Genomic DNA, 24,436 nt, shown 5'->3' on the forward strand with positions numbered 1-24,436 from the left:
TCTGAAAGATTTAACTTGTCTTAAATGTTTGAAGGTTTTACAAGCCATACAGTTAAGAAGACAGACAGAAATAAGTCGATGGATGGATGTATGGATGGATAGATAGAAAGTTAGATGACTTCAGATTTGAGTCATGGAGCATTATACACTATGGGATTTCCTTTTTAGTCGTGGATAGTCAGCTCAAAGATTCTGTTCAATCTGTTAACTCTGACTGGTGCTGACTAAAATCAGTGTTAAAGTCATGTAGTGTAATCCAGCCTGGCACTTCCTGGTGGACGGCAGCGGCTCCTTCATCTCCTGGTGGACAGCAGCAGGCTCCTCCGCCTTCTGGCGAACTGTTCCAGTACCACCGGACCATACCTCCCGCCGCCCCTCACTGGAATGCGAGACCAGTATGGCACACAGGTGGACCTCATTCACCACTTATCTTCCCGGCCTCGCTCTGCCCAGACGCCGCTCGGCCCCGCCCTGCTCGCCACACAGTATTTCATACTTTTTGGCTTTTTAAGTAAATTTCGTTCAAGTTACACTTTCAGTTGTATCCTCTAGCATCACTATACTGCAGATATAGTCAGTTGCAGAATTATGTCATGTGGATAAATAGCAGCTTAAGGGCACAACAATGGTAAAATAGAATACCATCAGCAACTCTTGATCTTCAACATCTACAATACATTTCTGCATGTGAATAAATTTACCTTGCACAACTTTCAGTTACATTTTGGTTCAAATATATTTGTATATTTAATATATAAATATTATGTGCAATTGATTAAACATGTTCAGCATGTAGAGGCATTAGGCTATTGTAACAGTTAAAGGATGGCCAAGGAGGAGGCAGGAACCGGCTGAACATTAAATGTAAGGTTTAATGTAAAACTCAACTTAAACAACATAAAACATAAGACAAACAGACACACATATAACGCGGCCGCGTGCATCTCTCTCTCTCGAACCAGTGTCTCCAGCTGCCTCTTATCTCACTCTCCCGCTGATCAGCTGATTCAGCACTGGCCGTGCTCCATCATGGCCCGGCCATGCCCTCCTCCTCGTCACACTCCTCCCCCGCATGATTCAGACCCTGTGCGCCACCGGACTGACTAACTCCCCCCCATCTCCAGGGGGGAGACACTGCCCTTCCGACCGTTCTGTCAGCTGGTGGCCCACTGGGGGAGAGACGAGGGGAGGCGTGGGGAGAGGGAATGGGAAAGGGCGAGCAGAGACACAGAGAGAGAGAGAGGAAAGAGAGAAGAACTTGCTCGCCGGCTCCCGGACATGCAGTTCTGCAGCAACTGCAATAATATTTTGAGAAATAAAGGATCGGTGTTTTCATGTGAGTGAAAAGAGCGCATCAGCACAAATTAATCTCCGTCTGTGTCTTGACTATTTGTACATATTCCCTCACACGTGTCATCCACACAAACTTCTGAATGTTTCACGATGAAGTCAGATTACGTCTGAGTTTGTAGGAGTTTGTTGGAAAATCATAACACACTGCTCAAACATTCCAAGACCTGACAATTGCCTGATAAACATGATGAATCAGTGAAAACAGACGCCAATGAATACCAACAGGGTGATCGCACTAATCCGACAAAACTCAACAAGTGTTGGATGTTGGTGTTTGTTGGTGTTTGTTGGGCAGTGTGAATTGGCCTTTACAGGTCGCCCACCACAGTTGCGGGTAGATGAGCAAAATTAGCCGCCACTGTCCATGAAATACCTGCATTTGGCGGGTATTCATTTCAACCACTGGTTAAAATACTTTATCCTATCCCAGCTTAGTATGTAGAGACAACTATAAGTAAACATTCATAGGGTAAGTTCATAAAAAATGAAACACTGTGATTCATACGGGCTATACAAATGTTCAGCCAGACACAACAACATTAACTCAACCAATGGCATGAGTTTAGGGCAGGACTATCTATTTGTTTGATCAATGGCAGGTGGGGGAGTGTTTGAAAAAGCTGTTCAATTAAATGTCCTGCTGAAAAGAGCAGCTTAAGCAACATTGCAATTCCCACTGCTGGTTTAGCTGATTAGTGCTGGTTTGGTGCTGGGGTAGCTATTGGACAATGTTGCTCACCAGCTAAATTTAGCTAGTGAACTTATTAGCCATATTTTTTTCTTATTTTTTTATTTTTATTTTTTTTTCTGGTTAACCAAGGTTTTTCCTTAAAGATGAACTGTGTAACTTTTTGTGTTGTTAAAATCAAGGTATGAAATAAAAATAATTTGCCCACCAATTGGGCTGGTGAATGCCCAAATTTACAGCTACTTTGATTTTTCATACAATATGTTGACCATTTCAAAGACTCTTCGTCAGATTAAGGAAGTGACGTCTTTGTCTTTTGAAAATTTCCGGCTAGTTGTCAAACTCATTGAAAACAACAGCGGGAGGCGCTTCATTCACAGTGACTTTAACACGATTAACATAACTAACATTAACACGACTGTCATTATTAAAATTTGGACCATATTGTTCCATGGCTGGATGCTCCTTGGATGCCTGGAACTAACGGGAATTAAAGTGTTTAGATTTTCGAAGAGCAACCACAAATGAATGCATGAACCACTGAAATGTCAAATATTGCAATAAAACTCAACCAATGGCATGAGTTTGGGACGGGACTATCTGTTTGTTTGATCAATGGAAGATGGGGGCAGGTTCGAAAACTCTGTTTGAAAACTTTGTTTTTGCGATTCTATTTGGTGGTGTAGAAATTACAAACATCAGCTTTAAAGTTGCTGGAAGCAGTTTCAGCTATTTTGCTAACTTGCTCCATTTTCCTAACTTTAGCAACACAGGTTGCATTTTTCCTCTAAATTACTCCAATAACGGTTCGGTTTAGGGTTGGGGTTTGGTTAGAGTTAATATAAAATGCATTCTTGTTGCCTGTATTACATCATTAAAGACTAAAAATACAACTTGCTTTTGGCACCACTCTGTGGACATTCAGGAAACTGAAGCTCAGACGTGTCCATATGTTCAACAACACTTCTGGCTTCGGCCACTTGGGGCAGTGATTCAAATTTCTGTATGCACACACACAGCTGAAGAACTTTTGACTGACATGTAGTAGGGGCATTCTATGTTTGATATTTCAATTTTTTTTTAATATAAAATGCTTGTTTATTGTCTCCAGCACCACCGTCAGTCACAGTTTAATTTTGTAGACATCCCAGTTCAGTCCACTAGAGCTTAATTAAATCATCAGCCACCCTCCCCATCCACTCCACCAGTACTTTATCTCCATTTCAATCCTTTCTGTCTACTCTCCAACCATTTCTTCTTTCCCACCCATTTCCTTGACCTGCCCTCCTTTGCATCTGTCCTCACTGCGTGTTCTATCAACAAAGAAAAAGATACAGTAGTGATAGCAAACAGAAACAGCTGCCTAGTCACTTTTATCAGTGATGGGGAGCACAGATTGGACAGGCCCGGGCGCTGCTGGATTGATAAAAACTATTGTTTCACCCTCAATGGTGCCAGGAACTTGTGCCAGGCTTAGAACACTGTGCACTTTTGGAGCACACAACAGGGTGGTGAGAGCCTGCCAAGCTGCAATGCAAATGAATAGCATTAAGTGAGACGGAATGATGCTGGGGTGGGGAGAGACGTTAAGATGTATGTTTAATCACACAGGCGGATTGGAGGACTGGGATTAAGGTTTTCAAAGGGGAAAGAGCTTTAGAACAGTTGTACTTATTTTTCCCAAACAACCCGCAATTCAATTTAACTAGGTGCTAATTATGCTGCCTTCTAAGATACCTCATTGTGGCCAAAATGTAAGGCAAAATTCCATGTATATAGCCTGCTCTCATGAGAATACGTAACTGTGGCGATATTTTTTGCATAATGATATTATGTGGCTCCTTACACGTATCGTGACAGTTCCAAAGTGAAATGTCCACTGAGTGGTGCGTAAAGTGAGTTAAATGTTCTCCCAAACAGACAAGGTTTTTAAGGTTAATGCTCTTTCGAATTTTAAATCAACAATACCAATCTCCCTACCTCTAAACCCCAAACCAAAACCTAACTGATAGTGTAAGAAAAGCACTAGTGAGATGAAAAGCAACCACTTCATTTTGTTTGCTTCAGCAGTTGCGTTTTATATGTCGTGTGTGCTTTTATGACACTATCAGTTAGGTTTAGGTTTAAGGTTTAGGGGTATGGATTTTGGTTTTGTTGGTTTAAAACTCGACAAAGCATGCTCCCAAAATCTATTTGGGAGCATGCAACTCGCTTTTAGCACCACTCAGTGGACATTTAACCTCAGAACTGATGCAATATGTAACAAACCACATAATATAATTTTGCAAAAATGCCAACAAAAAAATATATAATGATAATAATAATAATAATAATAATAATAATTCTTATCTGAATAGATAAGAAATTAAACCTCTTTTTGAGAAATGCTGTATAATCCTGTCATGATTCTGTAATAAAGTTTTTGAAGTGTATGATGGCTTTGATGCAGAAAATAGTGGGGTACATGAGTATATACAGTGCAAAAGTGTGGTAATAAAAAGAGATGTAAAAAAAGAAATGCAGAGATACAGAGTTAACAACATAGTAAGGTCTCTGCACTTCCCTTCTCTTGCACTGTATCTTGTATGGCTCGACTGGAGTGAATCTCATTGTGCTAGAGATGCGTGGGTGTAGCCAGCATGCTAAACAGGACTGGAAGCCAAAGCCAGGTTCACAAAATGAGCCACATTTATAATGGCAGGATGTCAGAAGATCTGTATATATATATATATATATATATATATATATATATATATAAGATGACATATAATACACAACATGTGACAACATTTCCCTACCAAAATTCCTTCATTATATAAAAAATAATTTTATTGAAAGAATGCCTTCATGGAAAATACCTAAAATCTACCTTCATATATAGTTAACCCTTCACTTAATGTTTGCTAGTGTTGTTTTATTGTTTACCTGTTTACCAACTGTTATAACAAAAATATGATAATATTGAAATTTGATGATATTGAACTGACCCTAATTTTCTAACCTCAGATTGTATACAACTACAATGGCACATCTTAAAATGTATTAGATTATTAAAATGTTTCCCACAAAACCATTTTCTTATGCATATATAAAATATATATTCTTATTTTTGTCAAAGTGCTTTGATTGCAAAAGGTTTCCTCTAAACTCCTGTTAATCATATTGATTAGTCTTCAAAGGCATCAATCATTAATACATTCATATCTGTCATTAATGAAAGGGATGTCACTTTAACTACCTTTGAAAATGAGAACACAGATGTCCAAAATAGTCTTCAGATATGAGTGCTTATATAAATCTCAGAAGCCTTGTTTTGAAGCACTGGGTGGCACTGTTGACTCAGTGAAAAGCTTTTTTTTTTTTTTTTTTTTTTTTTTTTGCCTTTTTGGAGAGAAAAGAACCCAAACATTGCAGCAATTATTTTCATTATTATAACGTTTGTTTCTGGGTCAGCGATGTAATTGTACATTTAATGGAAACATCTTTACATAAATCTACTTAAATCCATCATTAAGAGACAGGTCATCACAAGAGTGATCTAGATAGATAGGTAGGTAGGTAGGTAGACAGACCGTCTCTGATCTCAGAAAACGACAGTTGCATTTTACCCTCTAGTGACAATCATGTGTTTAATTTGCTTGTTATGGATAATATTCATTACGAGGGAGAAGACATATGCGAATCGCGATGTCAGAGCATTGACCTGCCCCAGTGTGCCGCTTAAAGGCTAAGTACAGCACAATGATTACCAAAGGAAATGGCAAAACTGTCCACAAGTTGTAATGGAAGTAGAAAAAATTGTAATATCTGCTTGTTTTAGGGTGACAACAGCTGCGTCCAAAACCAAAAGTAGCTTTCTTGTTGCCTCACTGCCCTATCAATCAATGACTCAACAGACAGCGTTTGCGTATGAAGGTACCTTCAGAAACTAGTTTTGGACAGGCTACTGAGGCAGCATAACATCACATTTTTGCTAGGTTACCAGCAACTGATTATCGCCATCTGGTGTCCACTAAAGGTAACGTGACTACTTCATTCATCCAACAGAAACACAATGGTATAATAATCTAGAACAAAATCAAGAGAGTTCTGACAATAACCAAGTGTATATTTCATAACTACGATACTAATTTCTCGCTAGAAATGGAATCAAAAGTTGGGAAAAGTGTGGAAAAAAAAAACGTATTTATTCACAAACTGGCTATTAACCGCCTCTTTGGCCGCCATTTTTTCTTTTTTTTTCTTTAGCTCAACTGCCATGGATTGTGGGTAACAGTATTGTGGGATTTCATAGGCAGCGAAGGATGCATCTATGCTGCCTTCAAAAATCGATCAGATGAAGGTATCTCAGTAGACAGGATGTGACACAAACATTGGATTCGGACATACCTTGATCCCTTCCTACCTCCTTATACAGCCTCCGGAGGCAGCATTTTCCTGTTTTCGGACGCAGCCAACATGTCCTTTCCCGCAGAGGGTCCTTAAAAATGTCAGACCAGGATTTCTAAATAGCCTAAAATGCCCAGGATTTTCCTGTTTTTATAGTGATGTGCTCTCTGTAGTTATACATGGATACATGTCATAACTACGTGTTCGTTTGCCATTTAAATCTAGCGTATCAGTTTAATTTTAACCACATTTGCTTTGCGTGTCTCCAAAGAGAGAGAGAGAGAGAGAGAGAGATATTCAAGTGACTGTGAGAAAAAGGCCCTTTATGATGAAAACATAAAACAAGTAGATCTGAACAAACACTTCGATGTTCACAATAAATACAGTAAGTCTGAAAATGTTTGTTTGTATCTTACCTCAGTTTCAGTGAACATGTTTAAATTCAGCTGATCTGTTTGGCACTGAAGTTAGTTTGAGGTGTGTTTGATATAGAGACAGCATAGATACCTCGCTCAGGCTTTCAAGAAACAGGAAAAAAATACAGATTATCAGAATCAGCTTTATTGTCAAGTATGCTTACACATACAAGGAATTTGTCTTGGTGACAGAAGCTTCCAGTGGACAACAATACAATACATCAACAAGACAGAGATAATAATTACAAATCATTAAAAATAAACAAAAATAAAAATTGAATAGAAAATAAAGTATATATAGAATACACAATAAGACTAATATATATATATATATATATATATATATATATATATATATATATATATATATATATACATACACGTAGTGCAAATACAAATCTGTTATGTACAGTACAAGGGAATGTAATGGCAGAAGAGGTAGGATGTGTTGCATAAATATGTATTGCACATAATTATTGCTCAATGGGGCAGTTTTAACTGTTCATTAGATGGATAGCCTGAGGTAAAAAACTGTTCCTGTGCCTGACAGTTCTGGTGCTCAGAGCGCTGTAGGGTCGACAAGAAGGCAACAGTTAAAAAAGGTAGTGGGCAGGGTGAGTAGGGTCCAAAGTGATTTTCCAGCCTTTACTCACTCTGGAAGTGTACAGTTCTTGAAGGGAGGGCATGGGGCAACCAATAATCCTCTCAGCAGTCCAAACTGTCCTTTATATTTATTTTACATATATAAATAAGAACATGTGTTGGACGTTTGCCTTGTAGGGATGTACATGCAGATTTCAGATATAAAATTGGTGATTGAATGACTAATGTATGCTCACTGAAAATAAATGATTTTCTATTAAATCAATAGGCACAATGGAATGTTTAGGCATAGCAATATGGTGGCGCAGTGGCTTCACTGTTATGATGTCATAAGCAATCAAGTTCTATATTATATATCAGTGGTTTTTCCTCATTTTTATTTACTTGTTCATATAAAAGCAATATCACACTCACAATCGTGCTGTATGGCGCTACATCAGCACGGATGTGATTACCTACATCCTCGTGCCTGTGGCAGAATCACAACCGTGCTGATGTAGGGCCATACAGCTCAATTGCCAGTGTGATATTGCTTTTATACATCAGTTTAACGAACAAGTAAATAAAAAAAGAAATGAGATAAAACTAAGCAACAATAAACAAAATGCACTTATACATGGAACTACTTTGTTACGCCACAGATCAGAATCTGCCTTTGCTAGTTCAAAAGATGCATACAAGCCCCTTTTACTTACTGGAAAATGTTACTTTAGGACTAGAAACTACAGCTAGGGCTGTTTCTAACAAGTCATTAGGGAAACAAGGATTTGTGTTTGAGAGAGAGTGAGAGAGAGAGAGAGTGTGTGTAATTACCATAATCTGTCATGACTATCAAGCAGTGATGAACAGTAAAGCTGTAGCTGTTTAACTTTTATTCCACAGCTTTAGTGTAATGTTAGCTTGCTGAACTTCATGTAATTTTGTAAAACATCCTATTTTCTTTGTGTAAAAACAGCCGTCCGAGCAGTGGGTCGAGTATTTTGCGGTAGCCAGTTCGTACTCTCCTCCGCCATGTTGAATGTTTATTTTTCACAACGCAGACACTCCGGTATCCAGTAGTGTCAGATAAGTGTATGTGCAATTACAGTGTCAGTTGTGTCTCTCTGCTGTGATATACTTTAATGTTGAAACTGTTAGTTTAACTGTATTTCCCAGCTGTAATGTAGTAGTAATCCGAGTGATCATGCAGTGCGAGACAGCGATGACTTCAAGGAAACCACTAGTTGACTGACTGGCGCTGACTCGATGCATGTCTAACTGGCTCATACACATAAAAATTGTCGTTGTCACCACCTGCAAGCTAAAACCTTTAATGTCACAGGGAAAAATGAAAAGACACTCATCTGTGCTGCTCTTATTGCTCTAGTACTTTAGTACAGAATGCCATGAACACAAGCAGAGTGATACAAACAGTGAAGCATCCGAGTGCTGATGTTCCAATACATCAGTACTCATGGAATGACTTTCATCCAATCAGATTGGAGGACTGGAAATAACTGTTGTATTATACAGGTTTGGCATACATCAGTCATTTGTATTGCACAAAAAAATATTGAATGTGTAACCAAATGTCTTACCAGACGTTTCCTTTCTCAAAATAAAGTGATGGATAGGAGGCTAGCTAAAATGTGATGCCTGTATTGTTTCGATTTGAAATTATGTTTGTTGATTCGTTGGTCTCTATGGGAATAAAAGTAATACCTTTTTGTACAAGCCAAGCTGAACAATATCTTTTGATTTCACCATCTTAATACAAATTATTACGACTTGTCTTGAGACTATGTTGGACATACCTTTTAGATATTGTTTTGGAATCAACCATTAAATAGCCGATTTCTGTCAGTCACTCATAAAAGTGATTAAAATCATTGCAGTATTCATGATTTTGCTTATTTTATATATCCCCAGTAAATGTATAATTTAAAATATATCACCCAGCCCTACTGGTTCATTGTGTGGGAAGTTGTTTGAGGTTGGTCGTTTACATTTTTTTAATTGTAGATTATTTAGCTGTGCATTCACATATCATCATGAGAACCAATATACAACACCATGAAATACATATACATATCTCTGTGAGGGTCTGTGAGCCATATGCAGCATGAAAATGATTTCAAATACACAGTGCTGTCTGTCTTCAACATTATATGCTGCCCAATTAAAGACTGAAATAGTTCTGCTCTTATCTGGAAGATGTGTCTCACATGGGTCACTAGGCTGCATAAGAGAGCTAACATCAGTAAACATACCTTTGTTATGACAGTTTCATAACTGTGATGTTTACAAGTTGTGACCATCAATTTCAGAGCCAAATTAAAGTATGTCACTTTTATTTGTCATCAACATACACGCATGTTAAGCTGGTGAACATATAGGCCTATTGCCATGAGCACATGTACTGTACATCAGGTGGTCTGATATGCAATTACACCTTGATGATGCTCAAGAGCGTTCAATGGACCCAACTCTAACTTTGCCTCAGTGAAGAAGTGTTGTGGCTCCTTGATGAAATTAATGTCAGTTTCAATATCTGACAGTCACTGTTTTTCCTGTGACTGGACCAATGTAGCTTTATACTATACATTACCTTTGGTTATAATTATGCATGCTAAAGAGAGGGCATGAGTGAAAGACTGAATGATTGAGAGTTGTGCATTCATTTTCTTAATTTAAAACTAACAACCCACTTTCGTGACAAGATGTAACAATATTACGAGATCTTTCCAAATCGTATGAGTTGTTTCGTACAAAAAACTTAACTTTTACTCCCATAAAGACACATAGACCAAACCATGATTTTAGCAAGAAAATCACTGTTGTATACCACAGAAGAAAGAAAACACTGGGGTTTAGAATGAGATGAGGGAGGCATGTTACAGGTTATTGACATACATCAGTCATTTGTATTGCATAAATGAGTCTCCAAATTTGTTAATTTACATTTCCTTTCTTAAAATAAAGTTTTGGAAAGTTCTACCACAGTGCTGTTTAGAATGGTGAGGGGGTTCAATGTTGGGGTGTTCCTCCTAAAGTCCACAATCATCTCCACTGTTTAACTCCAGGTTGTTCTGACTGCATCATTGAGACAGCTGTTCAACCTCCCTTCTGTATACAGGCTCATCGTCATCTCGGATGAGGCCGATGACAGTGGTGTCATCTGCAAACTTCAGGAGCTTGACAGAGGGGTCCTTGGTGGTGCAGTCGTTTGTATACAGGGAGAAGAGTAGTGGGGAGAGCACACATCACTGGGGGGCACCTGTGCTGATTGTACAGGTGCTGGAAGTGAATTTCCCCTGTCTCACTAGCTGCTGCCTGTCCGTCAGAAAGCTGGTAATCCACTGACAGATAGACGTGGGAACAGAGAGTTGGTGTAATTTAGTCCAGAGAATAGCTGGGATGATGGTGTTGAAAGCCGAACTGAATTCCACAAAAAGGATCCTTGCATATATCCCTGGTCTGTCCAGATGTTGCAGGATATGATGCAATCCCATGTTGACTGCATCATCCACAGACCTGTTTGCTCGATAAGCAAATTGAAGGGGATCTAGAAAGGGTCCAGTGATGTCCTTCAGGTGGGCCAACACCAGTCTCTCAAATGATTTCATGACCACCGAGGTCAGGGTGATGGGTCTGTAGTCATTAAGTCCTGTGATTTTGGGTTTCTTTGGGACAGGAATGATGATTAAGTGTTTGAAGCAGAATGGGACATCAGTGTGAAGATGGATTGCCAGCTGGTTAGCACAGGATTTAAGACAAGCGGGTGAGACGCCGTCTGGGCCCTGTGCTTTCCTTGTCTTTTGTTTTCAGAAGACACGGCACACATCTTCTTCACAGATCTGAAGCGAAGAAGGACAGGATATAGTGAAATTCCTAGATGGGCTCCTTATGAATCTGCTCGACATAGCAGGCCATAAGCTGGAAATCGAGCGAGTTCACTGGGTTCCGGCTTGGCGAGCCATGGAGGGAGGCAGGCCCCGATCAATTCTGGCCAAATTTCTGAGATCATCCGATAAAGATCTTGTGTTATGCGAGGCGAGAAGTAAAGGAAGGCTTTCTTGAAAAATCACAGCATTTTCTTGTTCCCAGTCTTTGCGAATTTGACAAGAGAGAAACATGATCGATTCAAGGAATTCAAGAAACTTTTACATCAACGGAAGGTCACTTTTGCACTGATATTCCCGGTCAAATTAAGAATAGATACTAAGGAGGGCCATAAAACATTCACATGCCCACAGCAAGCGATGTCCTTCATAAAGTCAATGGAGTGAGTAAGTCATCTTGTGGTACTCACTTTGCAGCCGAGTGGACCGGCTCACTGAACATTCGCTTGACTGTTTGAAGAATCTGTGCGCTTTTTTTGTGCTGGTTCCGCCTAGCGGCTGGAGCTTATTTTGTAGAGTAACACACCTTCAAGACAGTTTTATGGATGAATCTACACACTCTTTGTGTTTATTCCGCCTATTGAGTGGTTTGTTTTATAGATGATATTTTGCTGTGTAATTCTGTCTCACAAAATTTGTATAGAAGCACCGGGCTTGAGCAATCCGAAGGCAAAGTTATCGTGGGGGCTCTCATAGGTGTGCATGGACTGTTTGAGTTTGGAGGGATGGATGCCAGTTGGCGCTGTTGTGCGCAGGGTAAATGCGCACGTTTTTCTTTTTTCTGTTTGTTTTGTTCTGGGGGAAGTTCGGGTTTTGATGGTCGCACCAATGTTGGAAAGTGGTCTTTATAATTTTGTTTTGGACACACGATCTATATTTTCTTATATGTCAAATTGTCAAATGTTAATATGAGTGGACTGTCTCTCTCCACGTGGAATGTGAATGGATTGGTGACCCCATAAAAAGAATGAAGGTTATTTCTCTTCTTAAGCGTAAGAAATATGATATAGTGTTTCTTCAAGAAATCACCTTTCTCTGCAGGAAGCTGAAAAATTTGGAAAGATATGGGGTGGGCATTTTTTTATAGTACTAGCTCAAGTAAAAGCAGGGGAGTCATTATGCTGGTAAGTAAACACCTGCAATTCAAATGTCTCAAACAGAGTAAAGATAAATTAGGAAGAGCCATTATTGATTTCGCAGAAATTCAGGGACAGTCTTATTCTGGCTAATATTTATGCACCTAACGTTGATGATCAGGGCTTTTTTATAGATCTTGAAGGGATGTTGCAAGCCATTGTCAACTCTCATGATATAATATTGGGAGGATATTTAATCTTTTGATGGACCCAGTCCTTGATCATAGTGAAGCAAAAGTGTGCAAGCCCCCTAGAGCAACATTGACACTTCACAGGATGTGTAAAAATCTTGGTCTTACAGATATTTGGAGACTTTTGAACCCATCTGGTGTGGACCATACATTTTTTTCATTAGTCCATAAGATTTACTCTAGAATAGATTTTTTTAATATCTAAGTCCATCATTTCATCTGTTGTTGATTGTTCAATTGGAAACATTTTAGTCTCAGATCACGCCCTGGTGTGTTTAGAGGTGTTGCCATATACAGAAAAAAAGAAATCATATAGTTGGCGCTTTAATGTTTCCCTTTTGCAAAATCCTGAATTCCAACAAATGCTAAAGACTGAAATCAATGTCTATGTGGAGACAAACTGGTCCTCAGTATCCTCTGTGGGCTTGGCTTGGGAGGCACTTAAGGTGGTTCTTAGGAGTCAGATCATACAGTATGCCTCATTCACCAAAAAATCCAAAGCACAAGAACTGGTGGAATTGGAAGGGAATATTAAAAGTGCAGAGGCAGAGCTGAAGCGCTGAATGTCGTCTAATGGCCTCAGGGAATTGACCCGATTGAAATACAGATATAATTCTATTTTGTCACGGAAGGTGGAGTTTTGGCTATTCAGGGCAAGACAGTCACACTTTGAGTCGGGGGACAAAGTAGGGAAGCCTCTGGCTAGATATATAAAACAGAGAGAGTCTTTTTCTACCATTCCCTCAGTGAAATATTTACCTCAGCCACTGATATTAATAATGCTTTTAAAGAACTCTATGTTGATATCTATAGTCTACTGATGAGGATATTCGAAACTTTGTGAAACCATTAGAAATTCCTATAATGACAACTGAGCAAAGGAATTCTCTTGATTCTGAGATAACCTTGGAGGAGTTTGGCGAGGTAATTAAGGCCTTGCCTACAGGCAAGTCTCCGGGACCAGATGGCTTTGCCACTGAGTTTTTTTAAATATTATGCTACAGAACTGATTCTTTTTACAGAACTGACTCACTTTTGCTAGTCCAGATAAGTTTATATGGAATCATTAAAGAATGGAAAGCTTCCAAGCGAGTGTAAGAGTTACCATCCAATTCCCCATATCCAGGTAGATGTTAAAATATTGTCAAAAATTTTGGCTAACCTATTAAGTAAAGTTATGACATCTCTTATACATATAGATCAGGTGGGGATTATTCGGGGCGTAACTCTTCTGATAACTTTAGGCGTATGTCATGTGGGCAGTGGCGATCAGCCTCCGGTTGCTGCCATCTCATTTGATGCCGAAAAGTCGTTTGATATGATAGAATGGGATTATCTTTTTAAGATTTTGGAAATGTATGGGTTTGGGAATACTTTTATTGGGTGGATTAAGTTACTTTATAGACACACGGTAGTGGCGGTTCAAATGAATGGATTAATTTCAGATTATTTTACTCTGAATAGGGGCAGCAGGGTTGCCCTCTTTCCAACAACCCTGTTTTGTTCTGTCTTGCCCTGGAACCATTAGTAGCCGGGATAAGAAAGGAGGTTGATTTTCCAGGGGTGGTGGTGGGAGGCATGGCGCATAAGCTTTTGCTTTTCGCAGATGATATTTTATTATTTGTCTCTGACCCTACTAGATCTATGCCTTGCCTCCACAGAATTATTAATTCCTTTTCTAAGTTCTCAGGATACAGAGTGAATTGGTCTAAATCCGAAGCTTTGGCTCTGATGGTAACGGCTTTTCAGCCGGGCGCCTTCCAGTGGTCCAAAAAGGGAATTAAGTATTTAGGTATTTTATTCCCAGCAAATGTGTGTGATTTAGTTAATTTTGATCCTTTAATAAAAAGGTTTTCGAGCGATGTGGGTAGATGGGCTTCATTACATTTATCTATGACTGGGAAGGTTAATGTTATTAAAATGAATTGTATTCCAAAATTCAACAACCTGCCACAATCTCTCACTATAGATGTCCCCCTCTCATATTTCAAGTAATTTGATAGCATAGAGAAGTCCTTCATTTGGAATGGTAAACGTCCCAGATTAAGTTACATAGGCCAATTGACAAAGGTGGGCTAGGCCTACCCAAGATCTTGTTTTATTATTATGCATTAAGTCTCAGACATTTGACTCATTGGTCGCTTCCACCTGAGAGAGCCTCTCCCTGGTTTTGTATTGAACAGTAAGTTCTTGCCCCTGTTAAGCCATTGCAAAGATCAAACTAACCAGATAAGTTAAGTTACACCCCGTTATCTCACATTTGCACTCGGCATGGACAAAAGTGTCCAGAGTGTTTAATTCGGACATTTATTTAAATGTTGCCTCGAGCTGAACCCAAAATTATGTATTAATAAGTCCCCTTTCTGCTGGTCAGAGTGGATTGTGAGGGAGATTAATACGCTCGGTGACCTATATGAGAGTGGAGTGTTGAGATCCTTTGAAAATATGGTTCAACATTTTGGAATTCCCAGGTCTCAATTCTTTAGATATTTACAGCTGTGCCACCTGCTCTGTACTATTTTGGAGAGTAGCATACACCCCCCTAAAACAGCAGATACTCTGGGAGTGGTGATTACTGCTTTTAGAAAAGGTCATGAGGCATCAGTGTATTACTCCCTGTTAATTCAGAGTCTGAGGGACGGAGCTTCAACTTCTCTCAAAAGATTATGGGAGAAAGATTTAAACTTGGTATTGGGGAAGGAGTGTGTGCTAGGATTCTAAAAAAATGTCAAGTCTACATCTAGAGATGCAAGGGTGAGCCTTATGCAATTTAAGATTTTACATTGATTCTGTTGGACCCACTCTAGATTGTACAGGCTTGGTTTTAAAGACAAACCCACCTGCTGGCGATGCCAATCAGAAGATGGGGACACAACCCATGTTTTTTGGTGGTGTGTTAAGATCCAAGAATTTTGGTTGAGGGTTCAGTTTTATATGTGATGTATTGGACATTCAAATTTCATTTTGCCCCAGACTCTGTATTTTAGGCAATGGGGTGGTCATTAATATAGGGGATAGTTACATAAAAAGTTGGGTCCTAGCCGGAGTTATGTTCGGCAGACGGATTATTCTTAGGGGATGGAAGTCGGCTGGAGCACCCTCATTTCAGGAGTGGTGCACAGAGATGGGCATGGTGGAGGCATTCGAGGAGGTGACATGTAGAAGGCTGGGAAACTTAGATTTGTGTAATAGGAAGTGGGGTAGATATTTGACCTTTTTGGCCCAGATGTACAACTAAACAAGAGGATAAGTACATCAGTGTCTCTTGTTTGAGAAATAGAGGCCTCACATGTCCTCAGCTGACAGATTCATTGAATTCTACCCGCTCAACACCAGTTTCATGTACAACAGTAAAGAGAAGACTCAGGGGTGCATGCCTTATGGGAAGAATTGCAAAGAAAAAGCCACTTTTGAAACAGAAAAAAAAGGTTAGAGTGGGCAAAGAAACACAGACTTTGAACTACAGATAACTGGAAAATAGTGTTATGGATCTTAACCACACTGAGCATTTGTGGGATCAGCTAGACTGTAAGGTGCATGAGAGATGCCCGACAAGACAGTAACATCTATGGCAAGTGCTACAGGAAGCTTGGGGTGAAATGTCACCTGAGTATCTCATCAAAGAATCCTCCATGTGCAGCAATGACAGCTTTGCAGATCCTTGGCATTCTAGCTGTCAGTTTGTCCAGATACATTCTTTGCCCACTCTAACCTTTTTCTTTTTGTTTTCTGTTTTAAAAGTGGCTTTTTCTTTGCAATTCTTCCCATAAGGCCTGCACCCCTGAGTCTTCTCTTTACTGTTGTACATGAAACTGGTTTTGATCGGGTAGAATTCAATGAAGCTGTCAGCTGTGGACATATGAGGTGTCTATTTCTCAAACCAGAGACTCTGATGTACTTATCCTCTTGTTTAGTTGTACATCTGGCCTTCCACATCTCTTTCTGTCCTTGTTAGAGCCAGTTGTCCTTTGTCTTTGAAAACTGTAGTGTACACCTTTGTATGAAATCTTTAGTTTTTAGCAATTTCAAGCATTGTATAGCCTTCATTCCTCAAAACAATGATTGACTGAAGAGTATCTAGAGAAAGCTGTTTCTTTTTTGCCATTTTTGACCTAATATTGACCTTAAGACATGCCAGTCTATTGCATACTGTGGCAACTCAAAAACAAACACAAAGACGAGGCGCCTGTATGCCTTTAAGTGGCATCTGTTCGCTAAGTGGTGTTCTTTCCTACGGGAAGACCCCCAGAGATGCACAGTCGGATCGGTGCTTTCCTTCCTGCAGGAGAGGTTGGAAGGGCGGCTGTCCCCTTCCACCTTGAAGGTGTACGTAGCAGCTATAGCAGCACACCACGACACAGTGGACGGTAAGTCCTTAGGGAAGCACAACCTGATCATCAGGTTCCTGAGAGGCGCCAGGAGGCTGAAACCCTCCAGACTGTGCCTCGTTCCCTCATGGGACCTCTCTGTAGTTCTTCAGGGTCTACAGAGAGCCCCCTTTGAGCCTTTGCAGTCAGCCAAGCTTTAGGCACTCTCCTTGAAGACTGCCCTCCTGACTGCGCTCACTTCCATTAAGAGGGTAGGAGAACTGCAAGCGTTCTCTGTCAGTGAAATGTGCCTGGAGTACGGTCCAGGCTACTCTCACGTGATCTTGAGACCCCCACCGGGCTATGTGCCCAAGGTTCCCACGACCCCTTTTAGGGACCAGGTGGTGAACATGCGAGCGCTGCCCCAGGAGGAGGCAGACCCAGCCCTGTCATTGCTGTATCCGGTGCGCACTTTATGCATCTATTTGGATCACATGCAGAGCTTTAGAATCTCTGAGTAGCTCTTTGTCTGCTTTGGTGCACAGCGGAAAGGAAGCGCTGTCTCCAAGCAGAGGATAGCCTACTGGCTCATTGACGCCATAGCTATGGCATATCACGCCCAGGACGTGCCGCCCCCGGTAGGGCTACGAGCCCATTCTACCATGGGTGTAGCAGCCTCCTGGGCCCTGGCCAGGGGTGCCTCTCAAACAGACATTTGCAGAGCAGTGGGCTGGGCACACCCAACAACTTTGCGAGGTTCTACAACCTCCAGGTGGAACCAGTTTCATCCCGTGTAGTGGCACGCAATACAAGCGGATAAGTCCGGGATAGCCGGCCAGGTGTATTGCTTGCACATAGCACCTTTCACCTCCCCTGAGCTGAAGACATGCGCCATTAACTCCCAGTAGTGTTCACAAACTATGTTCCCCTGGTTGACTTCCTCCAAGCCCTGTGGCAGTCGAATTTTTGGAGAGACTCGCTGCCGGCCCAGTACACATGCTAACTAAAAGCCCTGTTCTGGGGTAGGTGCTCCACATGTGGCGGTTCCATGTAGGTAACCCCTTGCGATGTATATCTTCCGATAATTCCTTTCCCTGTTGGCAAACTGCATCTTCCTTGGGCAGAGGGCCCTCTGCCACAGTTTCCATGCTTGTAGTAACTCCTCCCCCTTGGGTAGGACCTACCATGAAACTTCCCCACATGATATAGTTCGGCAAGACCATGTGACGTATTTCCACTTAAATATCCCCCCTCTCTCTGGGAGAGGTGTGGTCTCCGCCACTTGGGAGGGACACCCCCCGACTAGGCCCAGTCGGATATTCCCCCTTTTTTTTAGGGAGTGGAAAAAAAGAAGGGGAAAAGAGGCCACGACTGGGCTAGCCTGTCTCTATCTTTTGGGTAGTTGACTTGTCCCCAAAGGGCCGTTGGACACTCATAACTATGTTGGGGGAGGTTACGTGTCGGCCTGGTGCGCTGGCTACGAGGCACAAGGTTGTCTGCCCATCACACACTGCCAGTTCACGTAACACAGTTCAGCCAGTTGCGGCATTTTGTATAGGGACCCCTACTGTCACTACATCGACACAACGTCGAGTGAGTGACAAATAGGGAATGTCCTGGTTACTTGCGTAACCTCCGTTCCCTGATGGAGGGAACGAGATGTTGTGTCCCTCCTGCCACAAAGCTGAAATACCCGCTGAAATGACCGGACCTTGTCTTGGCTCCTCAGCATAAAACCTGAATGAGTGGTTGCACGCCAGCTCCTTTTATACCTGTATGTCCGGGGGAGTGGCATGCAAATACCACTCGGCAATTTTCATTGGCCTTTTATCAAAGACCAGAGGTGTCTCGGGCTCCCAAGAGTGAGCCCTAGTGTCACTACATCAACACAACGTCTCGTTGCCTGGTTACGCAAGTAACCATGACGTTTTTTCCCTTTGAAATAAGTTTTTCTTCTTACTCCATTGGCAAATAGTTTATTTTTTTAAGTGCAAACCTCACTAAATTTTGTTAGATTTAATTGAAAACAAGACCAAATATCTTGTGAATTTACAGTAACAGTACAGAATGTTCAGTTCTGCTGATGGATGTCTGGTTAATTTGCTACTGTGTCTTAAAACTCAGAGATTTGTATCTTTCAGACAAATCTTTCTTTAAAAAATCACTATAAAATACAGTAATTAGTTTGTGCTCTAAAGCGCTCATTGTATCAACTTGCTACCTTGTAAAACAGCCTGATCTCATTATTATTATGCAAAGCTATTTGTAGATATTATTGAAACATAAATGTTTTTACTTTTCGATAGAAAAATGTACAATATGGACATATTGACAGTATCGTAAACATAAATATTTTTACGTATTTAATGACTTATAAATCAGGAACTAAAAACGGTTCAAGGAACGAAAACCCAAAACGAACAGATTTTTTGCCAAACGTAACTGAAAATGAGAACAAAGTGATTTTCAAAAGTTCCGGAGTGAAAACGTTATTTTAAAATGCTGGTAACAGGTTATATCCAGTTAATTTCATTCCAGTTATTTTTTTATTTATTTTTTTATGAAACTGAAGGCCAAAGGGGTTATCACAGTACATTTTTGGAAATGTGCTTTGATCCTGAAGGAAACTGCTGCAACACATTGCTATGCCTAATCACCTGTTGTGGATGAAGCATTCTGTAAATGAAGACCTTTTTATCAATTATGCATAATTACTACATATACATGCACGGCTAATCCAGATACAAGGAAAACATTATTAGAGGTAAAACGTAATCACTGAATTATTTTTAGATATGAAGCATCAATACAGATTTGATGCTGTCGGGTTTTGACGAGAAGTAGATCTGTAATTAAAATGATTCTTTACTGTAAATTAACTGTATGCCTATGATTTATATGCTAATAAATCTACCAAAAAAAAAATAATTTTTAAATGCTTATTTTGGTGAGGCAAGTAGCTGATTTTGGGCTTGTTTTTCCAGACCAGGTTGCTTGTTTTTGTTGCATGATCAGGCAACACTGTAATTGGTTATTCAGACCTTTAACTCAGTACTTAGTTAAAGCACCTTTGGCAGCGATTACAGCCTCAAGTCTTTTTGGGTATTGTTGGGCCTCATGTATTCAGATAGAAGACAAAGGCAGGCTTAACACAGTCGTAAAACCTAACTCAGGCCCCCACATAAGTCGTAAATCTTACTGATAAAAATCGCGCCAAAATTAAACAAAGGGAGTCCAAAACAGACTACAAATCCCATGAAGCCTTGCTCACTAAAGGATAGAACTCTCAACTCCTATTGGATGAGGCACACGACAGAACGCACCTCAACCATGACATCATCAGGAGTAGAAATACCTCTGAAATGCTTCCGGGATTGGCTTCCAGCAACTTTGCTTGCCGTGTGTAGACGCAGCTCATCGCTGCTCTCAGGTGCAGCCTCGTGGCACAAGGAAGTAACGTCCAACTTGAAACTGTGGCCATACAATCTCCATCTCGCTGGATGAGTTGAGATTACTCTGTGTTCAACCGAACACTCCGCATCTTCATCCGTTTGCCTGCAGAAGTGAAGAGAAAAGATTTCTCTTCCCTCTTCAATCAAGTCAATGTCGCTGATTTCTCCACCAGCCCACCAAGAATCAGCAGCCGCACCTCCCGCCGACAGTGTGAGGAAACGGCCTCCCGTCATCATCCGAGCCTCGATGAACCAAGTCGGAGTTAAAGGATGGATGAACACACATTCTGCATCCTCATGCGATTCAAGTAAGAGGTTTATGTCTGGGCAGAGATAGAATATTATAGTGTGTTATTCCTGTGTACCAAGGTTATTGCTTGTACAGTTTACGGACCGCCATGTCCGCTCATTATTAATACTCAGGGTATTAATTATCACGAATTTGATTTGCTGTATTGTGGTCCAGCCACATTGGACTGTTGTGCATTTCCGCCATCGCGGGTGAGACCGGCAAACTGAGTTTATCCATTAAAGAATCAAAGAACGCGGGATGGTTTACGAGCCATCCACCGCGTCTCTGAGTGATAAACTAACAGCTGTTTTCTCTGCCACGATCGCGAAATCGGCTTTGGGGCCGTCACTTAATTCTCTCTCTCTCTCTCTCATACTAACCACACACACACACATGCGCACGCGCGATCCCTCACAAACATTCTCGGACGCATTTTTGGCTAGTAGATAGCTTCGCGATAAAGCTCAGCTTTGTCCCTAAGCTATCATACAAGCGGAGACATGCGGTAACTGGTAGACGCCATTGACTGGTTTCTCTCCGCCCACATTCGCGGCCATATTCCCTGGCCGAAAGTCTTGTGTGACATACTCTCCACGAGAGTCACGTCCGCCATTTTGTGCACGTCCCTCCTTACACACACACACACACACTCGCTCTCACACACACACACACACCCTCATGTGTTATAGGATTATTTTGATTTCCATATCTAATCATATCACTGTTTAGTTTGTAGTTGTAAGTCAGAAGTTTATTGACTGCATTGTACTAATTATTAATTGATATTACTGCATAAATAAACTTTGTTATATTACAAAGAGAAGTGTTTTGGTTTGTTTTGCAAACACCTGTGTCATGCTGATGGGATGTCAGTGCTTGGATTCAAGCCTTCATTCATTGTTTTTTTCCCAAAAATCGATATTCTTCGGATGTCGATTTTCCTAAGAAAACAATCTAATATTGAGACTGTTATACTATCTGGTTATTAGTCCCTGATTCCAGGGTGGTGCCCCGTCAATGTTAATCCTTATTAATATTCTATTGATTTTTCATAATTGATAATTATTTTTGATGATTGTTGAATTTGAATGATCAATAAGCTAGTGTTAATTTTAATTAATGTTTCATCGATGTTAATGATTAGTGATTATGTTTGATAATTGTTGATTTAAAGGATTAAAAAAAAGCTAATTTGATTCTCACCAATGTTCTATTGATTTTAATAATTAATAATAATCTTTGATAATTATTAATTATTGCTAATAACCAAACCCACTCCTAAACGTAGTGCACTACATTTACTGGAGCCCCATATGAGGTTTTAATGAGTTAGATTCAATTAATTAATTTAAATATTGATTAATATCTAAAGAAATAATTAATTATTTCTGATAGTAACACTGATCTAAACAACCAGTAAAGCCCTACAGTATGATGCAACAAGTTTTGCAAACCAGGATTTGGGGATTTTCTGCCATTCTTTTCTGCAGATCATCTCAATCTCTTTTAGGTTGGATGGGGACTGTCGGTGGACAGCCATTTTCAGGTTTCTCAAGAGATGTTCAATTGGGTTCAAGTCTGGGCTCTGGCTGGCCCACTCAAGACCATTCACAGAGTTGTCCCTAAGCCACTCTTGCGTTGTCTTGGCTGTGTGCTTAGGGTCATTGTCCTGTTGGAAGGTGAACCTTCGGCCCAGTCTGAGGTCCTGAGAGCTCTGGACCAGGTTTTCATTAAGGATATCTCTGTATTTTGCTGTGTTCAACTGTCCTTCAACCCTAACCAGTCCCCCAGTCCCTGCCGATGAAAAACACCCCCACAGCATGATGCTACCACCACCATGCTTCACCGTTGGTATGGTATTGCACAGGTGATGAGCAGTGCCTGGTTTCCTCCAGACATGACACTTGGAATTGAGGCCAAATAGTTCAATCTTCATTTCATCAGAGCAGATAATCTTTTTTCTCACAATCTGAGAGTCCTTTAGGTGCTTTTTTGTGTCTTGCACTGAGAAAAGGCTTCCATCTGGCCACTCTGCCATAAAGCCCAGATCGTTGGAGTGTTGCAGCGGTGGTTGTCCTTCTGCAAGTTTCTCCCATCTCCACACATGATCTCTGAAGCTCAACTAGAGTGACCATCAGGTTCTTGGTCACCTCTCTAACTAAGGCCCTTCTCCCCCGAATGCTCAGTTTGGCTGGGCAGCCAGCTCTAGGAAGAGTCCTGGTTGTTACAAACTTCTTCCATTTAAGAATTATGGAGGCTACTGTGCTCTTGGGAACCTTCAATGCAGCCAAAAATGTTTTGTACCCTTCCCCAGATCTGTGCCTCAACATAATCCTGTCTCTGAGCTCTGCAGGCAGTTCTTTTGACCTCATGGCTTGTTTTTTTCTCTGATAAGCATTTTCAGTGGTGAGACCTTATATAGACAGGTGTGTGCCTGTGGGGATGGGGGCGTGGTCGTGTGTCTGTTTGCGGGAGAGAGGGAGTGGTGTGGCTCGTCAAGCTGGTTGGCATAATTTCTAACAGCGGTTTCTTGTTACAGTGATAGCGGATTGAGACTTCAAAAGCAGCCAAAACATGCCACAGAGCTGAGAGAGAATTGCACGCGAGTGCAGCGACTGGTGTGCCTTTTTGTGTGTTTTACTGTTTTACTGTGAAGCTGAAGAATTTGAGAAGTTTTGTGACATTGAACTGACTGAAATAAGAAAAGCCCTGAGACGGCTGCACTCAAAGAGACTGAAGGCAGAAAATAAAAAGCCTACCTGAAGTGTGCCCCGTCTCCTCCTTCCATACCCGAACCTTTAACGTGTTACAGTGCCTTTCCAAATCATGTCCAATCAATTGAATTTTCCATAGGTGGACTCCAGTCAAAGTGTGGAAACATCTCAAAGATGATCCAGAGGAATGGAATGCACCTGAACTAAATTTCAAGTGTCATAGCAAAAGGTCTGAATAGTAATGTCAATGTGATATTTCAGTTTTTACTTTTTATACATTTGCAATTATCAGAAATCTGGTTTTTGCTTTGTCATTATGGGTTATGGAGTGTAGATTGATGTGAAAAATAAATCATTTAAAGCATTTGAGCATAAGGCTGCAACATAACAAAATGTGAAACAATTAAGGGGTCTGAATACTTTATGAATGCACTGTATATATATATGTACTGTGTATGTGTATATATATACACACAGTATATATATCATGGACCATAAACAGTTCAAGGAACGAAAACAAAAACTGAAAAAGAACAACAGTTTTAGTGAAAACTTTATTTTAAAATGCTGGTAACCGGTAATAACTATTAATTATTCATTAATTTTGTTCCGGTAATTTTTTCATGAAACTAAATGCCAAAGGTTTTATCACAGTACATTTTTGGAACTGCACCACTTCATGTTGCCCGAAAAAAATGAAACGTGCTTTGATCCTGAAGGAAACTGCTACATCGCACATATCTTTGTCTTATCGCCCTTTGTGGATGTCGCATTCTGTGAATGAAGACCTTTTAACATCTGAGGTTTAATTACTACATGTACTGTACATGTACTAATCCAGGTTCAAGTAAAACATTATTAGAGGTAAAAAGTACATTTCTCAGTTGTTTACAAATCTACACTGAATTATTGTTAGATATGATGCATTAATACAGATTTGATGCTGCCGGGTTTTGACTCAGAAGCACAGCTGTAATTAAAATTATACTTAACTGTTAATTAACTGCTTGTTAT

This window comes from Myxocyprinus asiaticus, chromosome 8, assembly GCF_019703515.2.
Source record: "Myxocyprinus asiaticus isolate MX2 ecotype Aquarium Trade chromosome 8, UBuf_Myxa_2, whole genome shotgun sequence".
Classification (NCBI taxonomy): Eukaryota; Metazoa; Chordata; class Actinopteri; order Cypriniformes; family Catostomidae; genus Myxocyprinus; species Myxocyprinus asiaticus.